Genomic DNA, 23202 nt, shown 5'->3' with positions numbered 1-23202 from the left:
CTGTTGCTTCCTGACCTGCATACAAATTTCTCAAGAGGCAAGTCAGGTGGTCTGGTATTCCCATCTCTTTCAGAATTTTCCACAGTTTCTTGTGATCCACATAGTCAAAGGCTTTGGCATAGTCAATAAAGCAGAAATAGATGTTTTTCTGGAACTCTCTTGCTTTTTCCATGATCCAGGTGATGTTGGCGATTTGATCTCTGGTTCCTCTGCCTTTTCTAAAACCAGCTTGCACATCAGGAAGTTCACGGTTCATGTATTGCTGAAGCCTGGCTTGGAGAATTTTGAGAATTACTTTACTAGTGTGTGAGATGAGTGCAATTGTGCGGTAGTTTGAGCACTCTTTGGCATTGCCTTTCTTTGGGATTGGAATGAAAACTGATCTTTTCCAGTCCTGTGGCCACTGCTGAGTTTTCCAAATCTCCTGGCATATTGAGTGCAGCACGTTCACAAACATAAATAAAATGTATACATAAAAAAGGAGGAATAAATGTAAAAATAAATGTTGTAAGGGAGAGCACAATCTCTGAAAGAATGATAGAGATCACAATGCATTCAACATCAAAGTCAATCCAGCTCAACCTTCTCATGACCCCACCCACTTCTTTCCATCTTCTTGGCCTCCCCAAACCATCATTGTCTCCACCAGGATTACCATAATATCTTCCTTACTAGTCTCTCTGACTCCAGCTTTGTCCCTATAATCAGTTCTCCAAATAGCATCTTTATAACATGATAAATCTCACCTTATCACTCCCCTACTTCAATCCATAGTGGCACTCCACTGCCCTAAAAGTAGAATTCTTTAACTTCATTAACAAGATCTTTCTTGATCTGGTCCTCTTACCCCCTGGGCCTCAGCTGTTGCCATTTGCTGCCTAGAACTCTGCTTCTTATAGACTGCTATGTTATTAAATAAATATCTGGTCTCTGCTTTTTTCTGGCACAGTGCTCCTGAAACCCTTGGGATTTCAGTGCTGATAGGAATGTCTTTTGTTATTCATGAGGAATCCCTTTCTATCCTGAGTTTATGCTAAAGAAGTGACTTAGGGCGGGGCCCCTAGAGAGCCTCCAGATGGGGCTGCTTAACAGAAGGACCGAGTGATTAAATGGTGAGAACTGCCCTCTGGGAGCTGGGGAGGAAACGCTGGAGGTTGAAATCCGTAAAAACCCTTGAACAGCAAGATCCTGAGAGCTTCGGAGTTGGTAAGCACATCCACGTGCCAGGAGGGTGGTGCACCCCAATTTCATGGAGACAGAAGTTCTTCTGCTCAGGACCCTTCCTTAACTCTCCCTGTGTACTTCTTATCTGGCTGTTGATTTGTATCCTTTATGATCAACTGGTAAGTGTAAGTAAAGTGCCTTCTTGAGTTTGGTGAGCTGATCTAGCCAAGGAGGGTGTCCTGGGAGCCCCTTATTTATAGCCAGTAGGTGAGAGGTTTGTGCAGCTTACAACTTACAGCTGGCATCTGAAATAGAGGTTATTTTGTGGGACTGAGCTTAAGCTATGGGGTGTACATTAACTCTTGCGTAGTTTGCATCACAATTAAATTGAATTGTTGAACACCCAGCTGGTGTTGCAGAATTGGTTGTTGTCCAAAACGTCTCAGATGGATACTTTTTGTTTTGCTTTTGTTACCAAACCGAAGTTCATTTGCCCGATACACGCTCAGGCCAAACACACCAAAAAGTTGGAGTTGGGAACAGAGACAAATTTATCACAAGGCCAAGGAAAGAGAATGGGTGGCCTCTGCTCAATAACCCCAAACTCCTCAATGGTTTTTGAGGAGAAGTTTTTATAAGCAAACTTGGGGTGAGGGCTACAGGGTGTGTGACTTTCCCCTATTGGTTGGTGATGGGATAAGAGAGTGGTGTTCCAGGAGTCTTATGCTCAACCTGAAGTTATTTCCATCCTTCACCTCAGTCGGGGGGTCTTAGTTCCTGCAGAAGAACTCAAAAATATTGTTATGTATATTCCCCCTGGAGGGGCTGGGACCCAGTCCATTGCTGCACTATGTTTCTTGACTGCTTCTCCCTTGTTTCTGTATTTCCTTCCTCCCCTGTGATGGCTTAATGCTACGTCATGTCCAACTCTTTGTGATGCTATGGACTGTAGCCAGGCTGCTCTGTCCCTGGGATTGCCCAGGCAGAACACTGAAGTGGGTAGCCTTTCCCTTCTCCAGGGGATCTTCCCAACCCCAGATATCAAACCCCGATTCATAACTATTTGAATCTTCTCTTTGGAATGGAGGGAAGGTCTAGAAGGATGAATGAAGCCTATTTCCTACAAACAAGAAACAGGAACCATGGAAAGGATTTGTACTTGGAAGGGCCCCCACAGGGTCCTGCTCAATTTCACTTAGTTTTCCTGATTTCATGAAGTATTTTTCCATGTACTTTTGCCTCCTGGCCATGTTCCTTCCATTTGCATCGCTCCTGCCCAACTCTCCTGATCTAGCTAATTTCTTCCTATTCTTCAGGTCTTGACTTTGATAATCCCTCCTGAGAGGTTCTTCCTATCTCTAGAATAGGTTAGAACCTACACCCTGCTACTCTCACAACATCCTTGATTTCCTCACCCTAATGCTCAGCACACTTCACAGCTGTTACTTATATAATTATCTTCTCTAAGAGTGAAGACAGTTCTGAAGGCTCATTGATGGGTGGACTGAATGATCTGTCTTGTTCACCTTCATTTCCAGCACCCAACATAATGCCTAGTATGTCACAGGTACTTAAGCGTGTTGAGTTCAGAATGAATGGATGGATATTGTAGAAACTCAGGGGGAAAAAAAGGTTGAGGTGGTCAGGAAAAAGGTAGCCTAGGACTAGAATGACAAATGAAGACGCTTTCATAGTCATCCAATATGTTGCAGGAAGGGGAACCCCCTCTAGGGTACGAGAGTGGGCTCTTGTCTAACACTCAGAAATGAATTGTCCGAGGAGAGACACGTGCTGACAAAGCAGGAGGCTTTATTGGGAAGTGAGGCCCAGGAAGGGAGAGCAGGAGGGTAAGGGAACCCAGGAGAACTGCTCTGCCAGGTGGCTTGAAGCCTCAGGTTTTAAGGCAATTGGGATTAGCTTCTAGGTTGTCTTTGGCCAATCATTCTGACTCAGGGTCCTTCCTAGTGGTGCACACATTGCTCAGCTACCATGGATGCCAGTGAGAAGGATTCTGGGAGGTGGTAGGACACGTGGCATCTCCTTTTCACCTCTCCCGAGCTCTTCTGGTTGGTGGTGACTTATTACTGCTGTGTTCCTTACTAGGACCTCCCTTTGTAAAATAATTCATGCAAATAGCTACTGTGGTGCCTGGCCATGGGGGGTGGTTTCAGTCAGTGTGTTTCCCCTAACAAATACATTGGTGATAAACCATGGCTCCTTACCTCCCCAGGGAGCACCTGCAGAATGGAAGAAAGAGGCTGAACTATGAGAGAAGAGCAGGCTCTAGTGTTGCCTCTTTGCCCTCACTGCATGACTTTGAGCATGTCATTTAACCTCTCAGAATCTGAGTTTCCTCAGTTGTAAAATAGGGCCCCTACAGGCTACTGGTGGGTTTCTGTGAGGCTCAGAGAGGTTCAGAATGTTTAAGTCCCCAGCACAAAGCGTTCTTGACCAAATGCACGTAAATTTGTTTTCACACAGCCTCCCCGTCCAAGATTTCCCAAGGGACTGGCTGAAAGCCAGCCTGGGAAAAGCCGGCATCTCTGAGGCCAGCTTCCTGCCCCTGAATAAACCCACTCTGCCCAGTCTGATCACCAACAGGAGCTTGGCCATCTGCTCTATCCACCCCAGAAACAGCAGACAGTATCCACAGCCTTTCTCACACCAAGCTTTAGGAGTGCCACCAGCCAGAGCCACAGACTTAAAGGCATTTACCTCCCACGAGGAGGCAGTATCTCTTCCCCTATAATTTTTGAGTAAAGAATTTTTAAAATTCTTTGGAATTTGAACTCTTCTCTTTAACCTTCTTTGTTAGACAAAAGGCCTCCAAGTCCTCTGAGCAACAGAATTTATTAGGTGCCTGCAAGGTTAGGGTTGTTTACTGCCCCCACTCTGTAAGGAGATTCCAAACTAATTAGGGGTGTGGTAGGCCAAATCATGCCCCCCACCAAAAATAACCATGCACTTATCCCTGAAACCTATAAATATGTTTTGTTACATGGTAAGCAACTTCACAGATGTAATCAAGGTTTTGGATCTTATGATTATAGGGAGATGTCCTGTATTACTTGGGTGAGGCCAGTCTAATCACATGAGCCCTTAAAGTTAGAGCACTTTATCTTGCTGGAATCAGAGGAGGAAGATGAGGACATTGGAGGTTCAAAGCATGAGAAGGCAACTGACTTACTGTAGGGGTGGTGGAGAGGGTACATGGAAAGCATGAGAAGGAATAAGGCAGCATGTAGAACCGAAGACCAGCCCCCAGCTGAGAGCAAGGAAACAGGGACCTCAGTCCTACAACCTCAAGAAACTGACGTCTATCAACAACCTGAAAGAGCCTGGAAGTGGATTCTCCCCCAGAGCCTTCAGACAAGAGCCTAGTCCTGACACTTTAATTTCAGCCTTATAAAAACCACAACCAGAGAACTCAACCAAGCCTTCTTGGATTTCTGACCTACAGAAATGTGAGATAATAAGTGTGCTGTTTTAAGCCAGTACATTTGTGGTGATTTGTTACCATAGCAACAGAAAACTAATACAGGGAGACGGGGCTTGTGTCTTGGGGTCTTTCAATCTAGAGCTTAGCCTTAAGCTGCCACAGCTGTGAATTCCTGGGCATCTGACCATGTCTGGAAAGTTGGGGGTTGTGGGTAGGCCATAGACAGAATGATTGAAGTGAAGAGAATCAGTTTCCAAAGAGGTCAGGTCAGAGCCTCTCTTGAGAGATACCCAAACCACAAACTTGGTACAAGGACCCAGTTCTGAGAACAGGGAACAAAAATTAGAGTCCCACTTGGAGGGTATTTAGAGTAGATGGGAGGTCCTCACTGTGGCAGCTCTGGCCAGTGACCTTTGGCTCACAGAAGGACAAATGGGGTATAGGCAGCCTACTGAGTTAAGGGCCTGGGGACTAACTGAGAAGTGCATATGAGACCCACCTGGATATTCGGGAGGACTATGAGAGCCTCTGGGATTTCTGTAGTTCTGTGGTAGAGGCGTCAGAGCAACATTGATTTATTCATGTTATTTATGATGCTGTTATACCCTCTGCCCCCCAAACTGGTGTGGCCTGGAGAAACAGAGTGCCCCAAGATCTGTTAACCTCCAAGGCAAAATAAGAGGCTTTGAAATGTCAGACAGATGGAGCAGGGTGGAAGAGGCAGGAGCATAGAGAGGGGATGGCTTGGTCAGACACAGCGGTGCTAACTTTCCTCCCATTGCTTTCATAGGTTACCTTATCTTTCTGAGGTTGAGTTTCCAAACCTAAAAAAAAAAAAGATCTTTATCACAGAACATTATGAAGAAACAATATGCAGGTTATGAATCATTACAGCACATGATGAAAAATACATTCCATACTACTCCAGTTCAAAAACTCTCATGTTTCCCATTTTAGTTCTCCAATATTGAGATGTGTCTTATGATTATATTGGCCAGGCAGGAGTCCTGAGGTAGTTTTATTGCCTGCACTTGCAAAATTAGTGTCAGTGCTTGACAAGAAAATTCCAAAGACTATTGACTAGTGAAGTATCCTTTTAAGAAAAGCTATCTCTTCAACTTCTCAGAGCGCAGAGGATAACCTCATGCAGAAAAACAGACAGCAATGATGATTCAGAAGGGCTAGACTCTAAATGTGGACGAGTTTTAGAGATGCCACAACCAATTTTTCTTTTTTTAATGTGTGTACAAGACAGATGAACGATAAAAACAAGTCTAAAAGAGCACTTTCAATAAGTACAAAATGAAAAATTCTAAGTGATAAAAAAAACACTGATAAAATATGGGAACTATTTTTATGCCCAACTATCTTATACAGAAATCAAGACTGAGAGAACACTTACAGCAAATAGCAAGACTAAGACGTAAGGAAATGATCTCAGGCCTACGGCAGGTACCTATTTGACGTGACTAGTAATCACTGTATTTAACCACTGTATTTGTATCCCCCAAATCCTTCACAGGAGCCCAAGAGCTCCAACCTTTGACCCACCAGAGATATGCTTCAGTTTTGCCCACTGAGTATGTATGCTGCTGCTAAGTCATGTCAGTCGTGTCCAACTCTGTGTGACGCCATAGACGGCAGCTCACAAGGCTCCCCCATCCCTGGGATTCTCCAGGCAAGAACACTGGAGTGGGTTGCCATTTCCTTCTCCAGTGAATGAAAGTGAAAAGTGAAAGTTAAGTCGCTCAGTCGTGTCTGACTCTTCGTGACCCCATGGACTGCAGCCTACCAGGCTCCTCCATCCATGGGATTTCCCAGGCAAGAGTACTGGAGTGGGTTGCCATTGCCTTCTTTGACTGAATATGTATGTGCACACACAAATCCAAAAAACAGGAGTTGGTTGAGAAATATAGGGAAAAAACCCTAGATATTGCAGAATATTACAAAAGATTGGAGTTATTTTAAAGAGGGTCTATTAAGGCAATGGCACTCCACTCCAGTACTCTTGTCTGGAAAATCCCATGGATGGAGGAGCCTGGAGGGCTGCAGTCCATGGGGTCACTGAGGGTCGGACACGACTGAGCGACTTCACTTTCACTTTTCACTTTCATGCATTGGAGAAGGAAATGGCAACCCACTCCAGTGTTCTTGCCTGGAGAATCCCAGGGATGGGGGAGCCTGGTGGGCTGTCGTCTATGGGGTCTCACGGAGTTGGACACGACTGAAGTGACTTAGCATAGCATAGCATTATGGCATAATTGATAAAGTGTATAATTGATCATGTGTATAATTTTATGAGTTTGAACACACATATAGGCTGTGATACCTTTACCACAGCCACTAGGGTAATAGGCATCCCTCACCATTCAGAGTTTCTTTATGTCCCTTTGTTTGTGTTAAGAACACTTAACACCCTCTTAAATTTTGAACCAGGGACTGAAGTCAGGCAGTGACAAGGACAAAATTGAATAGGGAAGTTGTTGGTTCAATAAAATGCTGGACTCCAGGAAGTGATGCAATCCAGGAAGTTGTATATTTCACATAAAGACACAACCAGGAAGTGGTGCTGTAGTTCCGGTCGAAAGCATGGAAGGCAGATGTTGCTGTGGCAGCACAGGGAGCTTCTAGGGCAAATGGCTTGGGGTAGAATACTGAGATTTGCGAGAGAAGCGAGGACAGTGGAGAAAGAAGCAAGGCAGAGAGGTGGGGACCGCCCCTGAGATGGGGTGCCCCGTTAGCAAGCGTCTTCTTGAAACGATGCAGAATCAGAAAGCAGGCTTCTTCCAGGCTCCACATTTGACCCCACTCCCGCTGCTTTCATTATGAAGGAAGAACAGCAGAAAAGAATAGACATTTTGAGTGCTGCTGTGAAGCAGAAGAAAACCAAGACAATGTTTTAGTTAAATAAGGAAAGTAAGGAAAAAAGGAAAGGAAACACAAACTCCAAAGCATCAGTGGTAAATCTCCACCAGTGAGGATGAGCTGTGCTGGGAAAGATCTCAAATAAGAAGGTGTATTCTGTTCCTTTTTGCCGTAAAGCCTATAAATATGACTTCTAACTTTGGGGCTCCAGCCGTGGCCAGAGACTGCGGATTCCTCTGACTTCGGGACACGAAGGAAGTTTACAAATTCAGGAACCCCTTCCAGTCACCTCCAAGATACCAGGACAGAATAATAATGGGAAAGTGGGTGACAGGACAGTGAAACAGGGTTCCCAGGATACAGTGAACATCACATTTTTAGATCAAGAAAGAAGACAAAATATTTTTTTTCCTAGAGTTTTCTAGGAAAACTCTCAATAGGAGAATGAAAGGGGGAAAAAAAATCTAACCAAAAAAAAGCTAAGAGGAAGGAGAGCTGACCACTTTAAGAAGTATGAAAAGGGGGAGAGAAGAGAGGCATGAAAAATTAAGATATCCTGATGGGAACTTATCCAGAGCCTGAAGTGAGTGGAAAAGCTTGGACCTCAGAGGGTCTGATGGTCTGGAAGAGATGCTTCCTGCTGAGAACCTTGGCAGCCTAGCTCTTTAAAGAAGATGAAACTTTAGTTCTCTTCTTGGCTTTCCTAGTTGAGAGTTCCTTAAGAATTGCCTTTATATGACTTCAAATGACTTTCCCCAAAGATCAAGCCATTTTTTTCAGTGATTCTCCTTCCTTGAGAGCAAGTCTCTTTTCTTGAGCAGCTGTGAACTCATTGTCCACCTCTATCATTGAGGGACTGAGTGGATAGGGCAGGGTTCCCTCATGAGCTGTCTTGGGGTGAAACTGCCTCCCACTTTAGACAGCTGTACCTTGCTCTCCTTGTGGGATCTTAACTCCCCAACCAGGGATAAAACGCATGCAAGGAATTGCAGAGCCCTAACCACTGGGCCCAGAGAAGGCAATGGCAACCCCCTCCAGTACACTTGCCTAGAAAATCTCATGGGTGGAGGAGCCTGGTAGCCTGCACTCCATGGGGTCGTGAAGAGTCGGACATGACTGAGCGACTTCACTTTCACTTTTCACTATCATGCATTGGAGAAGGAAATGGCAACCCACTCCAGTGTTCTTGCCTGGAGATTCGCAGGGATGGGGGAGCCTGGTGGGCTGCTGTCTATGGGGTCTCACAGAGTTGGACACAACTGAAGCGACTTAGCAGTAGCAGCAACCACTGGGCCACCAGGGTATTCCCTCTCCTGAAATCATCAGTGACTTTGCTCTGTGTGCCCAGACCTACTTCACCATCTCAGCCTAGACTGGACCTTTCAAAAAAAGAAATCCTTTTAGGATCATTCATAGACACCCCACCTCCCGCCCTCTGTCCCTTGCACATCCTGATGTAAGAGATCTTAAATTTGACTTTAATTGATATCTGGTGAGAGAGAAATTCAGTGAGCTCAGGAAGATTCTAGGGAGTCAAAAGAACTTAAAAAATGGAGGAAACAGTACAAAAAGTGCTAATGGAAATTGAACTGTCTTTTAGTTATTTAAAGACTATTAGTATTTGATACTAACACTTGATATTAGTATTTGATAAGGGCTTCCCCGGTGAGCTCAGTAGTAAAGCTTCTGCCTGCCAATGCAGGAGACACAAGAGATGCAGTTCAATCCTTGGGTCCAGGATCCCCCGGAGAAGGAAATGGCAACCCACTCCAGTATTCTTGCCTGGAAAAAAAATCCCATGGACAGAGAAGTCTGGCGGACTACAGTCCATGGGGTTGCAGTCAGATACAACCGAGCGACTGAGCACAGCACACGACAGCACAGTATTTGATAAGTGACTCCAGTAGGTGATTGTGCTGAATCATTTCCAAGTCATTGTCCTTGTTCAGTCACTAAGTCGTGACTTCCCGACCTAAGGATCGAACCTGACTCTCTTACGTTGCACAGGTCAGGGCTATATTTCCCTAAATGTGGGTTCTTTTTTCTTTTTAACTCACTGGGCCCATAGTGGCCTTTTATACCCAAACATTTCTTGGTGTTTCTGATGACATTGGTGCAGGGATGAGTAACAATTTTGTCTGGAGTTAAGTGACCTCTTAGTAACAATAGGGTCTGTAAAAGGATTCAAATAATTTGGAAGTATACAAAGTGAAATCTCTACCACTCGCTCATAATCAGGGGGATTTGGAGAAAATATCCTTAATTGTTGAATTCTCCTTCTAGACCAGCAGTCCCCAACATTTTTGGCACCAGGGACCGGTTCTATGGAAGACAAAACGGGGTGATAGGGGTGGTTTCAGGATGATTCAAGCACGTCACGTTTATTGCGCACTTTTTTTCTGTTATTCCCTCAACTCCCCCTCAGATCGTCAAGCACAAGATCCTGTTCTAGACCTTTTATTATCTACCTGTCAGATTGATACATGACTATAGGCATCTACTGGAGTGTACTCAGACTGTGTTAATTTCTTTAAGACAGTACCTTGTAGACATGAGTTAAGGTTGCCGTATAAAGGTTTACTTCCTTCTTTATCATGGTTATACAGTTTCCTAAAGTGTAAATTTATAATATATATATTATTGAAGTATAACTGATTTATAATATTATATTAGTTTCAGGCGTACAGCAAAGTGAATCCAGTTATATATTCTTTTTCAGATTCTTTCCACTTGTACGTTATTACAAAATATTGAGTATAGTTCTCTGTGCTATACAGTAAGTCTTTGTTGGTTACCTATTATATATGTAGTAATATATAAATGTTAATCCCAAATTCCTAATTTATTCACCACCACCACCACAATAATATTAACTATATCACTCTGGAACTTTCAGATGTCTTTTTTTTTTTTTTTAACTATTTCAAAGAGTCTACTTGTATAAGGCTAAGAGCACAGATTTGGAGCAGGCTGCCTGAGTACCGTCCTCTCTCTGAAGCCTTCTCCTCCATCTCGACTGTCTGTGTCTGTAGAATGGGAAGAATTAGCCCAGACTTGTAGCACTGTGAGATTTTGATGAGTTTATAGAGTAAGCGTTTTGCACTGTTTCTCCATGTCACACATTCTTGCTATAATTATTACATATGTTTTTGCGACTTGTGCTAGAATTTCAGTGAGATAGTTTTTCAGAATGAGAATTTAAAAGATAGAGCCAAAATGTCTTTCAAAAAGTCTGACCCATTTAGGTGGCCATCAGCAGCATACAAAAATTTCCCTTCTCCCATTCCTGTGTAATGAGACTCTTGTCATCCTGCTCTCCCATTCCATGAGGTTGATCCTTTTCAAATGGCCTCAATCCACGATTCCTTAGCTGGAAGTAACCAGGCCATTTAAACTGGAGCTTAGAATACCTGCCAACATTGCAAATACGTGTACTCTTTGGCCCAGCAATGCCAATTCGGGAATTTATCCTACAGATAGACTAGCAGGCTTGCAAAATGACATGTCTGCAAGGTTATTCATTGTGGTATTGTTTGTAACAGCAATAGACTGGAAACTAATAGGAGATCGGTTAAATAATTTATGGCTCAACCACACAATGGATTACTATATAGCCACTTAAAAAAAAAAGGAGAGGCTCTCTTTGTACCGATACAGAGTGATATCCAAGATGTATTTTTAAGTGAAAATAAAAGTGTAATAGCTAACACTTGTATCCCATATTTCATCAATTCTAAAATGTACATTTTTTCACTTCATGATGCACTTGAAATGAGGATGTGTTATAGTCAAAGGTGTGTCATAATTTAATTGGAATTTTTTTTTCCTTTCCTAGTCCATAAAATAATGACGTGCCTTAGAATACATGGCATTTTGGATTTGATGAAATACAGCCGTGCTTACCCAGTGTGAGGCACTGTCTATTTCAATCTCACAACAACCCTGTGAGGGTAAGTACTATTATTTTTTACATTTCACATATAAGGAAGTTAAGATTTGACCTCAGGCAGTCTCACTCCAGAGCCCGTGCACTTAGACTTCTGATCCTGCAACTTCCATGGTGCCAGCACCCCCATCACATGTAGATGGCTCACTGCGCACCAGGCCCCGTCCTAAGTGCTTTATACGTATATTTGTTCATCTGATCCTCAAATAGCTGTAGGAGACAGCTGCCACTGTTACCCTCATTATACAGTTGAGGAAACTGAGACACTAAGAGGTTATGAAGCTTGCTTAAAGACACAGCTGATTTGTGGAAGAACTGGGGTTTGAACATGGGCAGTCTGGCTTTAGAGATCATGCTCTTAATGGTACCTTTTGTGTAAAAAGGGAGGAAGTTATAATACATCCATATTTACAAAGTGGCATCTTAGAAGTAATTTAAAAAGTACAAGTGTATCGGTAGGTAACACATAGGAACTGAGTGATTGGAGAATGCAATGGGAATGTAAGTTTTTACTGCATGCCTTTTTTATTTTTAAATTTCATTTAATTGAAGTGTAGTTGATTTACAATATTGCGTTAGCTTCAGGTGTACAGAAAAGTAATTCATATATACGTGTGTGTGTGTGTGTGTGTATGTATATATATGTATAAACATCAGGCTCCCCAGGTAGTGCTAGTGGTAAAGAACCCACCTGTTAATGCAGAAGATGTAAGAGACGAAGGTTCAATCCCTGGATCAGGAAGCTTCCCTGGAGGAGAGCACGGCAATTCCATATACATTCTTTTTCAGATTCTTTTCCATATAGGCTCTGACAAAATATTGAATACAGTTGCCTGTGCTATACAGAACCTTGTTGTCTATTATTGTATATATAGTAGTATGTATCTTTTAATTCCAAGCTCCCAATTTATCCCTTCCCCTTGTTAGCCTTTGGTAACCATAAATTTCTTTTCCATGTCTGTGAGTCTATTTCTGTATTATCAGTGAGTTTACTTGTATTCTTTTTTTAGATTACTCATATAAATGAAATTTTATATTTTTTCTTTCTCCTCTTCACTTAGGATGGTAATCTCCAGATAGATCCATGTTGCTGCAAATGGCATTATTTCATTTTTTATGGCTGAGTAATATCTCATTGTACCATACCTTTATCCATTTATCTGTTGATGGACATTGAGGTTGCTTACATGTCTTGGCTATTGTAAATAGTGCTGCTATGAACATTGGGGTGCATCTGTTTTTTTTTTCATTTTTTAAAAAGATTTTATTGGAGTCTAGTTGATTTACAATGCTGTGTTAGTGTTAGGTGTACAGCCAAGTGAATCAGTTATACATTATATCCATTCTTTCTTAGATTCTTTTCCCATGCAGGTCATTACGGAATATGAAGTAGAGTTTTCTGTGTTATACAGCAGGTCCTTATTAGTTATCTATGTTATATATGTGAATGTGTTTTCAAATTAGAGTTTTTGCCTTTTCCAGATATATGCCCAGAAGTGGGATTGCTGGATCATTTGGTAGCTCAGTTTTTAGTTTTTAAAGAAAGCCTCACACTGTTTTCCATACAGACTGTACCAATTTACATTCCCACAAACAGTGTAGGAGGGTTTCCTTTTCTCCACACCCTCTCCAGCATTTACAGGGCTTCCCTGATAGCTCAGCTGAGAAAGAAAACACCTGCAATGCAGGAGACCTGGGTTCGATCCCTGGGTTGGGAAGATCCCCTGGAGAAGGGAAAGGCTACCCACTCCAGTATTCTGGCCTGGAGAATTCTATGGACAGTCCATGGGGTCGCAAAGAGTTGGGCACGACTGAGCGACTTTCACTTCACTCTCCAGCATTTGTTTGTGGATTTTTTTTTTTTTTCTTGGTAAGGAAGTAGGATTCACTGGTGGGCATGAGTAAGGAGGGGACATTGCCAAGCCTTTCATGAGTGCAGGGCCCACCATTTGTCCAGGGGCTTGTGTTCGACCCCACAGCCCTCTGGGGTGAGCTGCTTTTCTGCTATCATGTTTTCAGATTCATCCACGTTAAACTCAGTAAAACCCCCACTTCTTGGCCATGTGGGTTTCTGGTGGCCAAGGAACTTGAACTTGGCCCTGTGGAGGGCCTCAATCACATGCTCCTTGTTCTACAGGTTGTTGTGGATGGACATTATGACTTGGCTGGTGTGGGCCCTGGGGCTTTCCAGAGTCACAGCACATACCTGTCTGGAGCCTATGAGCTCTAGCACAGGACAGCATCTTGTTGATGCAGATGAGGAAGGGGGGAAGCTGCACTTGGATGTGAAAATTACCTTTGCCGTAACTTTTTGGTGCCATGTTCTTGTTGGCACAAATACGGGCAGCCTCCAGAGCATCAGAGGAGAGCTTCTCATACTCATCTGATACCATGTGGCCACAGAGTGGGAACTCATTCACTTTGCCTTCTTTAGCCTCCAGTCAAAGATGCGGATCTTAGCATCAGGGACACCTCGGCAGAAGTGGGACTTGAGGTATGGCTTGTTCTTATAGTACCAGTAATACAGGGCGGGGTGGCGGCCCATGGCAACATCAGGATCTTCAGTGGCCTTCTGAAGGGAAAGAGTGTTTGTGAACATTTTGATGATGGCTATTCTGCCTGGTATGAGGTGATACCTCACTGTAGTTTTGATTTTCACTTCTCTTATAAATAGCAGTATTGAGCATCTTTTCACATGCTTGTTGGCCATCTGTATGTCTTCTTTGGAGACATGTCTATTTAGGTCTTCTGCCCATTTTTTGATCGGATTGTTTGGTTGTTTTTGGTTGTTTGACATTGAGCTCTATGAGCTCTTTGGTTGCTTTGGAAATTAATCCCTGTCAGTTGCATCATTTGCAAATATTTTCTCCCATTGTTTCGGTTGTCTTTTATTGTACTGACAGTTTCTTTTGCTGCAAAAGCGTTTAAGTTTAATTAGGTCCCATTGGTTTGTTTTTACTTTTCATTACTCCAGGAGACAGATCTGAAAAACTGTTGCTGTGATTTATGTCAAAGAGTGTTCTGCCTATGTTTTCCCCTAGGAGTTTTATGGTATCCCATCTTATATTTAGATATTTAATACATTTTGAGTTTATTTTTGTGTAAAGTGTTAAAGAATATCTTAATTTCATTATCTTACATGTAGCTACCCAGTCTCTCCAGTACCATTTATTGAAGAGACTGTCTTTTCTCCATTATATATTCTTGCCTCTCTTGTCATAGATTAACTGACCACAGGCACGTGGGGTTATTTCTGGGCTTTCGATCCTGTCCCACTGATCTTTGTGTCTGTTTTGGTGCCAGTTACCATACTGTTTTGATGAGTGTAGCTTTGTAGCATATTCTGAAGTAAGGGAGCATAATTAGCTGTAGCTCCATTCTTTCTCTGAATTGTTTTGACTATTTAGGGTCTTTTGGGGTACAGGTCTTTTGCCTCCTTAGGTAGGTTTATTTCTAAATATTGTATTCTTATTGCACACTTCTTTGTTTGATTTTTGACCCATGTGAGTGTATTACCTATGTAAACCATAACAAAACAACAATTTAAACTTTGCTCCAAATTAATTTATCAGTGGTTTGAAAGAAATGATCCTAAGTAATCGGTTAATGAGATTTCTGTATCTATTTGCTCTTTTATTATTTATCTTTTAAGCCTCAGAAGGATTGCTTTTATTGTTAAAGTAGCAATGGATAACAGACAAAAATCTACATTAATTCTGATTACGTATACCATGATTTCAAAGCTTGAATCCTATCATAAGTACCTATATATGGCTCTGTCAGACCACACCAGTGTGAGGATAAGAAAGTGAAAGTCATTCAGTTGTGTCTGACTCTTTGTGACCCCTTGGACTATAAAGTCCATGGAATTCTCCAGGCCGCAGGCAGATTCTTTACCAACTGAGCCACAAGGGAAGCCCAAGAACACTGGAGTGGGTAACCTATCCCTTCTCCAGCAGATCTTGCCAACCCAGGAATTGAATTGGATCTCCTGCATTGCAGGCGGATTCTTTACCCACTGAGCTATCATGGAAGCTCAATATGAGGATGGTAACATATAACCCACACATAATCCCACCTTTCTCTTTGACCACAGTGTGGCCTCAGGCTGTCACCTCCAGTGAGTGAACGGTGGAATGGCATGAACATCCATTGTGTTATGGTTGATTTTTTAAAGTCTTTTAACCCATGATAGTGTTCAAGATAGTTAGGACATTAACTTTCCTGACATTTTCTTATAGCCTCCATGATTTGGAGGATTGGAATTTTTTTTTTTTTTTAGTATATAAAGTGAAGTGAAGTCGCTCAGTGTATCCAACTCTTTGCGACCCCATGGACGGTAGCCTACCAGGCTCTGTGGTCCATGGGATTTTCCAGGCAAGAATACTGGAGTGGGCTGCCATTTCCTTCTCCAGGGGATCTCCCCAACCCAGGGATGGAACCCGGGTCTCCTGCATTGTAGACAGACGCTTTACCGTCTGAGCCACTAGGGAAGCCCTTTAGTATCTAAATTCACCAACAAACCCCATCTTAAAGGACTGGGGCTTAGTCTTTGGCTTGCATTTATATTTCACAGTTGTGGCATCAGTTTTTAAGCAGATTTTGAGAAAGATTTTGACTTTTCAGAAAAGGTGATAAGATGGCACTTTGTACTTGTATTTACTTTGGGAAGCTTGCCTGCTATTCCATACATGCTGCTAAGTCGCTTCAGTCGTGTCTGACTCTGCGACCCCATAGACGGCAGTCCATCAGGCTCTGCCGTCCCTGGGATTCTCCAGGCAAGAACACTGGAGTGGGTTGCCATTTCCTTCTCCAAATTACATACATAAAGGACAAGATATGCATTTTGGTTATATTAAATGGTTTATTTGAGTTGGTAGATCAGCATCCCCCCTGTATGTTTCATGGATAGAAAGCAACCCTTCTAGTGTTGATTCTTTCAGAGTGTTGGTCTAACACAAGTGGAAAATACTTGAGTTCTGTTTCTTTCTAGGTAAAAGCCTAAAAAATCAGCTAATACGAATCCAGTCATCCTAGATCAGGGCATACTATACTCAAAGGACTCAGGGCTCACTGAACCATCAAAAGAGAACTTTGTTAATGTCATTTTTCCCCCTAGATTCCTAGTAAAATGGGGCCACAAAAATCAAAGCATATTTTAAATATCTACATTTTTTAAACTGGCAATTTTAATACAAAAAACCAGACATAACAAAATTTACTATACTTGTGCTAATTAGAAGATAAATACAGAATTTGTAAAAATATTTTTCACAGGACACAATCATCAGTATGGGCCCACTAATGGATCACAAGTTTAAAGGTGTTCGATAAACCTTTTCCAGTCTTGTTGGCATGCCTCTGTGGTCATATATATCATTTCATTTGGAAAAATATTAAAATCCTGTATCTAAGATCTTTTGTGAATGTGAGGCCTGGGGGAATCCAGGAAAATTCTGGAAGAGGCTGGGAGAATTGTCCCCAGAAAATACAAATTAGGAGAAGACCTCTGATTATAGTTCTGTTCTTTGGCATAAGCTCTAGGAGGATTGGTATAAGCCAGCTTTGAATTAGGCATACCAAAGTTACTAGAATACATTATTCTTTTATTGATTTGTTCACCCACAAGAGAGCACACTGGGAATAAAGTAAGTGAATTCAGCAATGCTGCTTGGTCTTTGCACTTTGGATTCTTCTCTTTATGTATAGCTAAAAGTTTAGTCTACATTTTAAAAGTATTTAACTATAATTCTCATCATCTATTTCCCATTTTAAAGAGGCTCTTTAGAAAATATAACTCCCATGCAAATAGCAATCAAAAGAAAGCAAGAGTGGCTATATTAATATCAAAGCAAACTTAGAGCAAAAAATTTTACCAGGGACAAAGAGGGACATTACATAGTAATAACAGGACATATCTACCAAGAAAGCACAGCAGTCCTGAACATATATACACCAACAACAAAGCTGCAAAATATATGTAGTAACAAGTACCAGGCCTGAGAGGAGAAATAAACAAATCCACACTTAGAGCTGAAGACGTCAATATTCCTTTTTCAACAAGTGATACAACTAGACAGAAAATCAGCAAGGATATAGAAGAAAAGAACCACCAACAGGATCTCATTGACATTTTTAGAACATTCCACCCAATAACAGCAGAGTTAAACATTCTTTTCACCCCCTAATAGAATATATCTTCGTACACGTACATCTTGGTATACATTTATCTTGGTATATGATGATAGACTGTATCCTGGGCCATAAAACAAGCCTCAATGAATTTAAGATTGATATCATAAAGACTTTCTTCTTTGAACATAATGGAAGAAGAAAGGAAATAATGAGGATAAGAAGAGAAATCAATAGAATTGAAAACAGAAAAAACAATAGAAAAAATCAATGAAACAAAGAGCGGATTCTTTGAAAAAAATCAATAAAATTACAAAACTAGGAAGACAAAGAAAAAATGAGAGAAGCCTTGAATTATCAATGTCAGGAGTAAAATTGAGGTTTCATGAAATTGAATGAAATTGAATTTTCATTTCACAGATCCTGCAGAGATCAAAAGGAAAATAAGGAAGTACTAAGAACAGCTCTATACACATTTGACAACTTAGATGAAAAAGACCAATTCCCCCCAAAACACAAACTGTCACAACTTACTTAAGATGAAACAGATAACTTGAGTAGCTGATCCTATAACTACTAAGGAAACTGAATTCATAACTTAAAAACTCGCCCCAAATGAAAGCATCAGACCCAGATGGTTTCACTGGAAAAGCCTATGAAACATTTAAAGAATTGACACCAATTCTATACAATCTCTTCCAGAGAGTAGAAAAAGAATTTTCATAACATATTAAACTAGTATTTCCCTGATACCAAAACCAAATAAAAATAGTAAAAAAAAAAAAAAGAAAACTACAAATCAGTTCTTATCATGAATATACATGTAAAAATCCTTAACAAAATATTAGCAAATAGAATTCAGCATTGTATAAAAAGAATCATACACTACAGCAAAATGAATATTATTCCCAGGATGCAAGGTTAATTCAACACTTGAAAATCAGTTACTATAATCCACTTTAAAGTCTAAAGGAGAAAAATCACTCACTCAGTCCTATCAATTATTCCAGGAAAAGCATTTGACAGAATTCAACATCCATTCTTGATAAAGACTCCTAGAAAAAAAGGAAGAGAAGGAAACTTCAACTCGATACAGAAAATCTACAGCTAACATTTTACTTACTGGAGAAAGGCTGAATGCTTTCTCCCAGATTTCAGGAACACAGCAAGTATTTCCACTTCCATCACTCTTAGTCAACATAATGCAGAAGTTCTAGTGAGAGTATTAAGGCAGGAAAAGAAAATTAAAGGCATAATGATTGGAAGAAACAAACAAAAATGGCACTATTAGCAAATGGCATGAATGTCTGCCTAAAACCTCAGGGAATCTACCCAAAAAAAACCTCCTAAAATTAAAAAGTAAGTTCATCAATGTTATAGTATACAAGATCCACATAGTAAAATCAATTATACCTCTATATGGGCTATGGTTTTTCCTGTGGTCATGTATGGATGTGAGAGTTGGACTATGAAGAAGGCTGAGCACAGAAGAATTGATGCTTTTGAACTGTGGTGTTGGAGAAGACTCTTGAGAATCCCTTGGACTGCAAGGAGATCCAACCAGTCCATTCTGAAGATCAGCCCTGGGATTTCTTTGGAAGGAATGATGCTAAAGCTGAAACTCCAGTACTTTGGCCACCTCAGGGAAGAGCTGACTCATTGGAAAAGACTCTGATGCTGGGAGGGATTGGGGGCAGGAGGAAAAGGGGATGACAGAGGATGAGATGGCTGGATGGCATCACTGACTCGATGGATGTGAGTCTGAGTGAACTCCGGGAGTTGGTGATGGACAGGGAGGCCTGGCATGCTGCAATTCATGGGGTCGCAAAGAGTTGGACGCGACTGATCTGATCTGATCTGATCTGATGGGCTTCCCTGGTGGCTCAGAAGGTAAAGAATCTGCCTGCTATGTAGGAGATGTGGGTTTGATCCCTGGGTTGGGAAGATCCCCTGGAGAAGAGAATGGCTACCCACTGCAGTATTCTTGCCTGGAGAATTCCATGGAAAGAGGAGCCTGGGAAGCTATAGACCATGGAGTTGCAAAGAGTCAGACAGAACTGAGCAACTAGCACTTTCATTTTTCATTCTAGCAATGACCATGTGAACACTGAAATTAAAATGCCATTTTAAATTGTTCAAAAAATGAGATACTTAAGTGCAAATCTAACAAAATATGAGAAGACTTGTATGCTGAAACTCAAAACCCTAGTGAAAGAAAAAAAGTTTAAATAAATGGAGAGACAGATTGTGTGAATGGATTGGAAAGTTCAGCATGGTAAGGATGCCACTCATTTTGAAACTAATATCTAAGTTTAACGCAGTTTCTATCAAAACCCACAAAGACTTTTTTTGGTAGACATAGGCAAGGTTTTTTATAAAATTTCTATGAAAAGGCCAAAAAGCTAGAATAATTAAAACAATTTTAAATGAGAAAAAAGTGGGAGGGGGACTGCCCTGGCAGTCCAGTGGTTATGACTCCATGCTTCCAGTGCAGGGGCATGAGTTCAATCCCTGGTCAGGGAACTAAGATCCCACATTACTCATGGCATGGCCAAAAAAAAAAAGGAAAAAACTGGAGGAATTAATCTACTTAATTTCAAGATTTATTAAATAGCTACATTAATCAAGCCTGTGTGCACTGAAAGAGGCATAAACATTAGATCAACAGAATAGAGTATCCAGAAATAGATAGATCTCCACATATACACCTAAATGATTTTTTACAAAGGTACAAAAGCATTGGAGGAAAGATAGACTTCTCAAAATATGGTGCTGGAGCAACTGGACATCTATAGGTTAAAAACAAACTCTCAACCTTAGCCTCACAGTTTATGTAAAAATTAATTCAAAATGGATCATGGACTTAAAAGTAAAATGTAAAACTATAAAACTTTTAGAGAGAAACATTGGAGAAAATTTTCCAGACATAAGGCTAAACCCAGAGTTCTTAATCTTGACACCAAAGGCATCATCTATAAAAGGATTAATTGACCTTCATCAAAGTGAAAAACTTGTGCTCTACCAAAGTCCGCATATATGACAAAAGGCTAGTAACTAGTATGCATAAAGAGCTCTCAAAATTCAACAGGAAAAAGGAAAAGGAAATAAGAAAGTATCCAGTGAGAAAACAGAAAAAATGCATCAGGTGACATTTCACCAAAGAGGATGTAGTGACGGCAGATAGACATATAGAATGTCATTAACCATAAGGGAAATGCAAATTAAATCCATCATGATGAAGTGAAAGTCGCTCAGTTGTGTCCGACTCTTTGTGACCCCATGGACTATACAGTTCATGGAATTCTCCAGGCCAGAATAGTGGAGTGGCTAGCCTATTCCTTCTCCAGGGGATCTTCCTGACCCAGGAATCAAATCGCTGCATTGCAGGCAGATTTTTTACCAACTGAGCTATCAGGGAAGCCCACCATAAGCTACTCCTATAATACATACCCATTAGAATTTCTGAAAAAACAAAAAAAATGACAACACCAATACTACCAAGGATAAAGAGAAACTCAATTATTTACATATTTCTGGTGGAAATGTAAGATGGTATGGCCTGTCTGGAAAAGAGAGCGTTCCTTTGAAAACTAAACACACAGCTTCCATACAATCTAGTTATTGCACCCCTGGGCATTTATCCCAGAGAAATGAAGACTTCTGTTTACATAGAAAGCTATATAAGAATTCTTATACAGCTTTATTCATAATAGCCAAAAACTAGAAATAACCCTCCATGTCCTAGAATGGGTGGAATAGTTAAACCCTGGTACACGCGTATCATGAAATACTACCCAGCAATGAAAAGGAGGGAGCTATTGATACAACTGGGGTGAGTCTGCAGAGAGCTGTGCTGAGTTAAATTAGACAATCTCAAACATTTACATATTACATGATTCTACTTATACAAAATTCCTAAAAGACAAAATTATAGAAATGTAGAACACAATCATTGTGCCAGGGGTTAATGAGGGACTGGGGGCTGGAGAAAAGTGTGGCTATAAAAAAGCCAACATGAGGGATCTTTGTGGTGATGTTCTGTATATTGACTGTGTCAATGTTCATATCCTGGGTATGATATTTTACTGTAATTTTGTAAGATCTTACCATTGGAACTGGGTGACGGGTGTACAGAATTTCTCTGCATTATTTCTTACAACTACATATAAATATACAAGTGTGTGAATGCTCAGTGCACTTCAGTCATGTCTGACTCTTTGCGACCCTATGGACAGTAGCCCACCAGTCTCCTCTGTCCGTGGGATTCACCAGGTGAGAATACTGGAGTGGATTGCCATGCTTTCCTCCAGGGGGTCTTCTTGACCCAGGGATTGAACCATGTCTCTTATGTCTCCTGCATGGATAGGCAGGTTCTTCACCACCAGTGCAAGCTGGGAAACCCAAATATGCAAGTGTCTCAAACTAAAACGTTCAGTTAAAAAAAGAGAAGTAATGAGCTAGGGAAAATATCTGTAGCAAACATGTGAGGCATGGAATAACAGTCATTTTACAAGAAGTTTTAATATAAATATTTTTTAAAGTTTTAGTAAATCAATAATTAAAATAGTAAAATTCCCCCAGAATGACAGGGAAATAGATGTGGATACATAATTCAAAAAAAGGAATACAAATCACTATTTGAATTTGGGAAAATAACTGTTTAGTAGCATTCAAAGGAATATAGATTAAAACTATAATAAGGTACAATCTTCCTCCTATGAAATTGGCAAAAAAAAAAAAAAAACAACACTAAAAAAATATGTATCCAAAGGTAACTAAATTACATGAAAAAAGTGGTCCTGTACCCTGTTGGAGTATGTAAATTTGCCAGTTTTAATTGTGAAAAATGTTTCTAACTTTTGACCTAGTAACCCAACTTCAAGGAATCCATCTGAAGAAATATCAAAATGTAGTCAAAGATGTATACCCAGTACTGTTCACCCCAGCTTTGTTTGCAATTGAAAAACTTGGGAAACAAGACAATGTTGAACAATTGAGAGTGGTTTTACAGTTTATATAGTACATACATACAATGGAATATACTATCTAAAAATCATGGTTTTGAGAATATTCACTAATAAGAAAATGTTCAAGATATTATTAGTAAAGAAAAAAATATACTAATATGTCACTAAGCGATTCTCTGAGGGTCACAGGTTTACAGATTTTAAAAATTTGGTTTCTACTTTTCTATTTCAAAATTTCTAAAATAAGTTTGTTTTCAAAATTTGGTAACACAAGAATAATGTTCAGTTCAGTTCAGTTCAGTCGCTCAGTCATGTCTGACTCTTTGCAACCCCATGAATCACAGCACGCCAGGCCTCCCTGTCCATCACCAACTCCCAGAGTTCACTCAGACTCATGTCCATCGAGTCAGTGATGCCATCCAGCCATCTCATCCTCTGTCGTCCCCTTCTCCTCCTGCCCCCAATCCCTCCTAGCTTCAGAGTCTTTTCCGATGAGTCAACTCTTCACATGAGGTGGCCAAAGTACTGGAGTTTCAGCTTTAGCATCATTCCTTCCAAAGAAATCCCAGGGCTGATCTCCTTGCAGTCCAAGGGACTCTCAAGAGTCTTCTCCAACACCACAGTTCAAAAGCATCAATTCTTCGGCGCTCAGCCTTCTTCACAGTCCAACTCTCACATCCATACATAAC

The 23202-nt window shown here is 40.9% G+C and overlaps 1 long non-coding RNA gene and 1 pseudogene across 1 annotated transcript in view; one reads left to right on the top strand and one right to left on the bottom strand.

Annotated features, from left to right (window-relative positions):
* Positions 1–23202, top strand: part of LOC104984657 — a 35267-nt gene that overhangs the window by 6007 nt on the left and 6058 nt on the right. Inside the window, exon 2 of the long non-coding RNA XR_824772.1 lies at positions 11304–11418. This is a non-coding gene — a long non-coding RNA (uncharacterized LOC104984657). The remainder of the gene's footprint in view (positions 1–11303; positions 11419–23202) is intronic.
* LOC104984655 lies at positions 13331–13959 on the bottom strand (annotated as a pseudogene).

This window comes from Bison bison, unplaced genomic scaffold (assembly GCF_000754665.1).
Source record: "Bison bison bison isolate TAMUID 2011002044 unplaced genomic scaffold, Bison_UMD1.0 scf7180017864034, whole genome shotgun sequence".
Classification (NCBI taxonomy): domain Eukaryota; kingdom Metazoa; phylum Chordata; class Mammalia; order Artiodactyla; family Bovidae; genus Bison; species Bison bison.
This window is presented reverse-complemented; position numbering and strand designations above follow the sequence as displayed.